General features: G+C 40.7%; 1 long non-coding RNA gene across 1 annotated transcript in view; it reads left to right on the top strand.

The window, feature by feature from the left end:
* LOC116673114 (uncharacterized) overlaps nt 1–4,424 on the top strand; it is a 9,032-nt gene extending 4,608 nt beyond the window's left edge. Inside the window, exon 3 of the long non-coding RNA XR_004327750.1 lies at nt 3,903–4,424. This is a non-coding gene — a long non-coding RNA (uncharacterized LOC116673114). The remainder of the gene's footprint in view (nt 1–3,902) is intronic.
* The last annotated feature ends 3,048 nt before the right edge of the window (nt 4,425–7,472 follow it).

Consider the following 7,472-nt stretch of genomic DNA (forward strand, 5'->3'; position numbering starts at 1 on the left):
AAGAAAAAAAAATTGAAAAGAAATGGGGTGCTTTGAATTGGAGGGGGGCTGCTTTCTGGGAACAAGGAATTCAGAAACTGAAGTAAAGAAGCAAAAAAGTACATCACTTTATCACAGAATAGCCCATAAACTGTGCTCAATATTCCAAGCTGATAACTTCTGAATGATAACTTCTGAACATGAATATGTGTTTTGTAGTAGCTGAAACGTAGATCTGACTTTACCGGGTCACACTTTGATGACTGCTTCTCCCAGAGCTTATATCATCCGTGAAAAGATCCCGCTTATAGTACATGTGTGCACTCTGAAAACAGACTGTCTTCTTTTTTGCAGCTTTATTTTGCCATTTCGGTTGGAATTACATTTTTCTATATTTTTTTAATATAATCTTCTAACATCAGCAACATAGCCTACCTTCACTTCACTTGGCTCAGCTCTCTCCCAGGCTACAGCGCAGGCTTATGACATCATTGTCGCTGAACTTTCACCTTTCAGTAACATAAATCTGAATAATATCCATAATATTTATCAAATGAAATTACAATGAAATTACAGTGATTATCATACAGGATTATGAGCATATCCCTATTCTGGGGAATTATACACCTATAATACTTCTAGGTTGCAACACATGCATGCTGATGAGGCTTCACACAGTTTGCTTGTCAGATTTTGTGCCTGTTGGTGAGTCGGCAAGAAAGTCTTCCCTTAAAACCCACAACAGCATCAGGAGAACCTTTTATATATCAAGGACCCTCCAGTAGAAAAAAGCATTTACCAACGGCAATACATGTGTGGCAATTTATGCCCCTCTTTTGAGTTGACTTTTTAAAATTTCACATTGCATAAGTAAAAGCCCAAAACTCTCTTTTAACAACATGAAAGCCCGAATTCTCCCACCATTGTGTGTGAATGCTTTATGGCCGCTTGGATGTTGTATGCTGACTCAACATCTCATGGCTGAAGATAAATAAAATCTATACGAGCAGCTAGCGTGTGTGAAAAGTATACGTTTCCTATCAGCTTGAGCCTCCGACCCACTAACCCACTTTATACCCTACCAGCAGCCCATGATTTGGTCATGCATAACAGCACTGGCTGTTCAGCTCACACCACCTGCTCGCCTATATTTGTACACTCTTCACATACTATATATACATCTTGCATGCCACATATCACAATTGCTAAAATGCTAGAGTTTGCACACAAGCTGTTTCAACTGTTCAATCTTGGCATCATCAATAATTGAGTGTTTGATAAAAAAGAGTGCATGAATAGTTTTACTCGAGTCACAATAACGATATGCACAATCCTCATTGTAAACAAGGAATTACACTGATGGATCAGAATGACTGATTGCCCGAGACCTGATATGTCATCCGCTGCATGAAAAATAACATGAATGTTTTTATTGTTCATGCATGGTGTGGCTGGGTGCGGCTGCTCTGGATTAGATTACAGCAGAGACTTGTTTGGGACATACTTTTCTCCTCAGCGACTGTAATTAGAAAAGCCTTTCTGCTCCCTTGCTCACACAGCAAACATGTACTGTAACTAAAACTCATCTGGGCTATTTTCCCAAACTCTTGCCAAACTGAATATGATTTCAACTTGTTTGATTGGCAGTGCATGAGAGCCCAAAACAGAAAGCAGGCTTGTGCGCACAATGGTTTGTATTAAAATGCATCCATCCCTATTAAGATTCAGAAAGGATTGGCTGAATCTGTCGTTATGGTACTCTCTGTCTCTTCATTGTTATTGAGCAAAAACCCATTAAAGCTGGGCTAAGACTTGGCAAGCTTGCATGATGCTGCCAATACAACTCCGCTGACATTGTCTGTACCCTTGATACCTCAGCCATTTGCTGGTCTCATGCTGAATGATAGAAATATTGGAATTCCAATGATTTCCCCTGGCAAAGCCGAGGCACTTTCCCAGCTGCTGTTAAACACAATACAAGAGGTGAAACAGCTAAATTGAAATGATGAAACAGTTTTAGCGGGTGTTTTTAGAGACAATAGTGCCAATCAGGAAGGGCCCTAAAGGCATCAATAAGGAAAGAGCAATGTCAATGAATTTGCCCACAATATCCCTCTATGCCAGGAGGCTGGGAGCTAAATGGCATTCCTTTTAGCAGCACTGCAGTCGTGCTTATCCTAATAATCTGTCACTGTTGAAAGGTCAATTTGACCATCACTTCATGGGAAAATCCCATGGGCCTTTTGTTTTTGACTGGCTCAGGGGCAAACTTCTCCCGACTGTGCTGCATTAGTGCTGTACCATCAACCACATTACTTTTATTGTACAGCTGCTTCATTTTTCATAGTAAATTAACTAACCTACTTGGTGGCTTATCTCTGCAGTGGTAATTCAATCCAAATGCATGAGTTGTAATTCATTTAGTCCAGTGCTGGGCTGGCCACCAAGACAAATACATGACTTATAAATGGTAGCATTGGTCCACTTCCAGTCTGCTTATGCTTCCCTGAATTGATTTTTTCCCCCTTAAATACCAATTAATCCAAAAACATAAATATTACATATTTTCTACACTGCATTATATTTTTTATTTAACAGCCGATTAGGACACTTTTAAGTCATGACTCATAGATTTGGGGTTGTTCAGTTCATCAGTAAAATACTATTAAACTAGTGAAATTTGAACAAACATGTGTGACACAAAGGAAAGGGTAAAAAGGGAAAGTTTGAAGAATGAAATCGAGAAACAAAGAAATGCAGATGCCTCCATTCAGGCCACCAGGGGCCACTAAATGATTTAAAGAGAGTTGTTCAAGTCTCTTTTCTGCATCTAAATCTTTTCAGTCTTTCAATGATATAGAGTTCATATACATACAGTATGTACATACTTTTATCTTTTCCTGACTTGACTACTGCAACTTTCTGTATTTCGGCCTCAGTCAAAATCCATTTTCATGCCTCCAACTGGTTCAGAATTCATTTTCAATGATTCTGTAACAATGGGTATGAAAAAAGAGAGTACATCCCACCTGCCTTTGCACTGGCTTCCTATACATTTTAGAAGGGATTTTGAAATTGCATCACTTATTTTTAAAGCACAACTCCAACTGGTCCCAGCATATGGAATGGATCTTTAAACACCCTATAAGTCTGATTTTAGATCCTGCAGTTACTTATTTTGTTCCCAGCTCTAACTTTTCAATCAGAGGGTCATTACCCCCAAACTCAGGAATGCACTTCTCACAGGAAGGATATCAAAATCTATGTCAAATTAAAAAAATAAATAGTTTTTACAATGGCATTCCTCTGAAATTATTTATGGGTGTATCAGAGGTGGGCCAATTTAGTCAATGGACAGAAAAATAATCAGCAACTATTTGAATTATTTATTAATCACTTAAATAATCAATGGTCATTTGGTCAATGGTACAAGTATAGTACATGCCAGTAAATTTAATATATTTAGTCAGACTAAACAAGAATGTTATGACACACTAATCTTGGGCTGTAAGAAATTTCATTCAATATGTCATCCAACCCATGGCCATTTATTTAACAATTAATCGATTAATCAAGAAAAACCTCTACGTCTCTACCCAATTAAACACCTATTGGAGATTTTAGAGCAATGTGTTGGAGAGCACTCTTCGCCAACGTCATAAAAAAAAAAAATGAAGAATGGATTTCCACACACTTCAATAATCTATTTTGAGGAGCAAAGTGACGGACATTGCACCTACTTTGTCACCCAGCCGTACATATGCTTTGCAAAAATTATTCACCAATTTGGAGGACAGTTACTACTTTTTAATGAAGCATATAGATTATTAGTAGCTTCAAGGAGAGTGATAACCTTGAGTTTAAGACAAAAGTGTTACTATAACCCATTTACGCTTATTGGGTTTTGTCCTCTGAGCAGTCAGTGTGTGAGTTGACCAAAGTGGCCTCCAGGGGGTGAAAAGCAACAGGTGAGAGCAGAGAAGGAAACAAAGAAGAATTGGACAGCTGATTCTGGGCTGGGAGAGCTTGGAGAAGATAAACTGTTGAAAGAGCAGAGGAATGTGAGTAAGACGTGACCGCCTTACCATGGTTGTATGCTTGAAAGGAAAGAGGTGCAACGCTATAATGTGGAAAAAAAGGAAATGGCAGCAATAGTAATTGTGCTAATGGGTTTGTATATATTGATTGTAGAGGTTATAGCTTTTGAGGGATTTTTTGTCAGCCTTCTTCGCTCTTCCCCATTGATCTTAAGCCCCCCAATTGCATTGTTGGACTCTTTCCTATTTCATCTAAACTGTTGTCATTGAGGTACACCATTAACTCTGCTGTAATAAAACATCCGAGGTAAAAGCTATTGCATCCTCATACTGTACATTCTCTAACTTTCCATTTTCTATTTTAAGCCTTGACTTCTCCAATTAAGTGCAACTAACTGAGGCAGCCAGTTCCTGGAGACGTTGTTCATCCAGAGGAATTGTACATAAATGTAATAGTTCAGAGATACAATTTCATGCTTCAGCAAATGGTGTGACTACATATTGTATTAGATTTTTACCTGCTGCATCTTTTAATGGAATTTAGAAGGGAATGACGTCTGTTTCCACATTTTGTTTGCATTTTCTGAATACAAACTATTCAATAGGAATGGGGTTAAAGGTCATCACTAGGCAGAGTGGGCTACTTTGAGACAGCTGTGGGAGGTAAAGGTAGGTCCAAATGTTCTAGGATTCGGTCTTTTGTCCTCCTTTTCTTCTCACCTCCTTCCTGCCTCCCCCTCTGTCCAGCAGCAGCCTCCTGCCTCTTGGCAACATGCAGGCAGTTACTTGCTGGGAAGGTTAACTGCTGTGATGTGTCACTAGCACTTTCTTCAAATGGTTCTTGGAACAACCACAGCCAATAAAGAAGAAGCACCCAAATAAGTGTTTGTGTTTTTAACATGCTTGTGAAGCGTTTGCCTCAGCAGCTGAGACGATAATAATGATAATAAATTGAATTTATATAACGCTTTTCGAAAACTCTAAGCCCCAATGCTGGAAGCTGCTTTTACTTTTGACTTGGAGAAACAAACAGATAAAGACACCAATCATTTCAAATTTGACAATATCCCACAATTCCTTTTATGAATTTCTCAATTCATGCTGTAGCTTGCTGGCAGCCAAATGAGAATGAATAATCACAGGTGGTGGGAACAGACATTGGCATTACCAGAAGGCTCTTACAGCCTGAAAGCACTGTTGTGTGCAATTGCCTTGCAGCATCAGACAGCAACCATGCATCATAACAATACAGCAGTGCCACAATCAGGACCTATTGACACAGCACTAAAGCCAGGTTGGCAAGGTGGCAATCATGCCCACACACTGGTAGGCCTGGCAGAAACGTGATCTGGAAAGCGCTGCCGACTAGAGCCTTGGGCCTGGCTGTTGGCATGCCTTGGCATTTATAGTGCTAGTGTAATGAGTGTGTGATTGATTGGAACCACAAAAGGGGCTCATGTACTCAGAGCCGTATACAGCACAAGCAGGCGGCTGGCACTCCTGGATTAAAGGCCCCATGGGCTCCCACCCAGATTAAAGGGTTACATTAAACTGCATGAATAAAAGATTGAAATTATTCTCTTTGGAGCATACCCCTAGGAGGAGGAGGAGGATTGAAATGTGTTTACATTTGTGCCTGCTGGGAAGGATGCTTTGGATGAAGCTTTTACCATTTCCTATTTTCTCTTGAAACACACGCTTGCAGAAAATATCTCTATTGTTTTATGCATCGAAGAGCAAGCAGAATTTAAATATGTAATTACCAGCTACCAAGTGTACAATGGGACACCCGTAACATAATTATGCCAATGTTAAAGGTTACCTCAATCATTTGGATAATTACATTCACATGCTTGGGGCCAGACTCTCCTTGAGGAGGAGATGGCATGAAGGGGGCAGTGGTACCACCTGAACTGTTTTGGAGGCATCCAAGAACACATAATGTTATCATGCTTTAATGAAGACATTTAAGCCCGTGGTCAACATAATTTTGCTTAAACCTTAAGAAGAAGGATGGCTGCAGGCTCTGTTATGATTTTAATCTCTCTAATTGGTCTTATAGTTCGTGAGCTAATGTAATGAAAGAGGATGGGGTGCCTCAATCAACTACAGGAATTGTGGGTAAACCCGTGGGCAGCACAGGTCCCTGGCAGGGTCCGACTCCCACCCTCTGACACACTATTTCATCTTCAACTCACCGATCACTTAACCAAATTAATAGGCTGCTCACATGTCGTCATGGTGATATTTCACACGTTTTTACCAGCATCATAAATATTACAGTCATTCCCCCCACTCTTCCTTACTGTGCTTTGCTAATTATTTATTTATAAACGTTACATCTTAAACAGCGTTTTACAGTTGTTTTTTCTACAGCGGTTTATAACCAAGACTGAAGTGAAACACTCACGGCAGGATGGAAAAAAAAAGAACCCATAAAAATGTAGATTTCTTGCTACATCAAGGGGAATAAGGAAATCTGGGATTCTGTGCCATCCCGGATGGGGATTTATCAAACTGTTTCTATTGATTGCTAATCAATCATTCAATCCAGGGCAATGGGCTAACGCAAGCGGAACAAGAGTTGGCTCCGGCCTCAGATAATGACTCTCACGTAATCAATGGCTGATAATACAGAGGCTGCTCTAATTATTGACGACCAGAGCACTGCTCCCCTCTGTTTTCCCTATCCATTCACAGAGGGGTCAATTAAATAGCCGTCTCGGCCTCAGACTCTGGTTGTCCAGTTGGTTAGAGCAGGCTGGTGTCCCATGGGAGACGGAGGTGAGAGGGTGACTGAGACTGGGATTTAGGGCCTAAAGGCGCAACGATACACAGTTGGTGTTTCTAACCAAGGAGCGATAAGATGTAGAAAAGATTTACTTATCAGTCAGCTCATCGGCAGCAGAATCACAGGTGCAGCCTGGCATGGGATGGGCTTTGAAAAAAGTCACAAAATCAACAACAACTCAAGGCACGGCCTCGTGCTCTTATTCATCATCTTCCCTTCAGACTCTTCTAGAGGTTTGTGTGTGAAGATAGGTGTGTGTGAACCCTAGTTAAGCTGTAGCATGCTTAGTGGCCCGTGGCTAGAAAACATTTTCCGTTATTTTGCACTTGGTGTGCTGACAGAAGTCTTTTCGTGCAAGCATCCAGACATTTCTCTGTCTCACTGTGAAAAAAAACTGGAAACTTAGTAAACAGTAACTTCAGCTCTCGCTGTCTCTCTGTCTCTCTCACACACACACACGCCACCACACCCACACACACACACACACACACACACACACACACACACACACACAACACACAAACACACCACACACCACACACACACAAACACACAGGGCTGGTAGGTGATGCGGTAGGTGAAGACGGTGTAAAATTAATTTACCAACTACAGCTAACCAACTTCAACCCCCCCTCCCAAAACCACATCTGCCTCCTTCCACCTCT

Source organism: Etheostoma spectabile, chromosome 3, assembly GCF_008692095.1.
Source record: "Etheostoma spectabile isolate EspeVRDwgs_2016 chromosome 3, UIUC_Espe_1.0, whole genome shotgun sequence".
Lineage (NCBI taxonomy): Eukaryota > Metazoa > Chordata > Actinopteri > Perciformes > Percidae > Etheostoma > Etheostoma spectabile.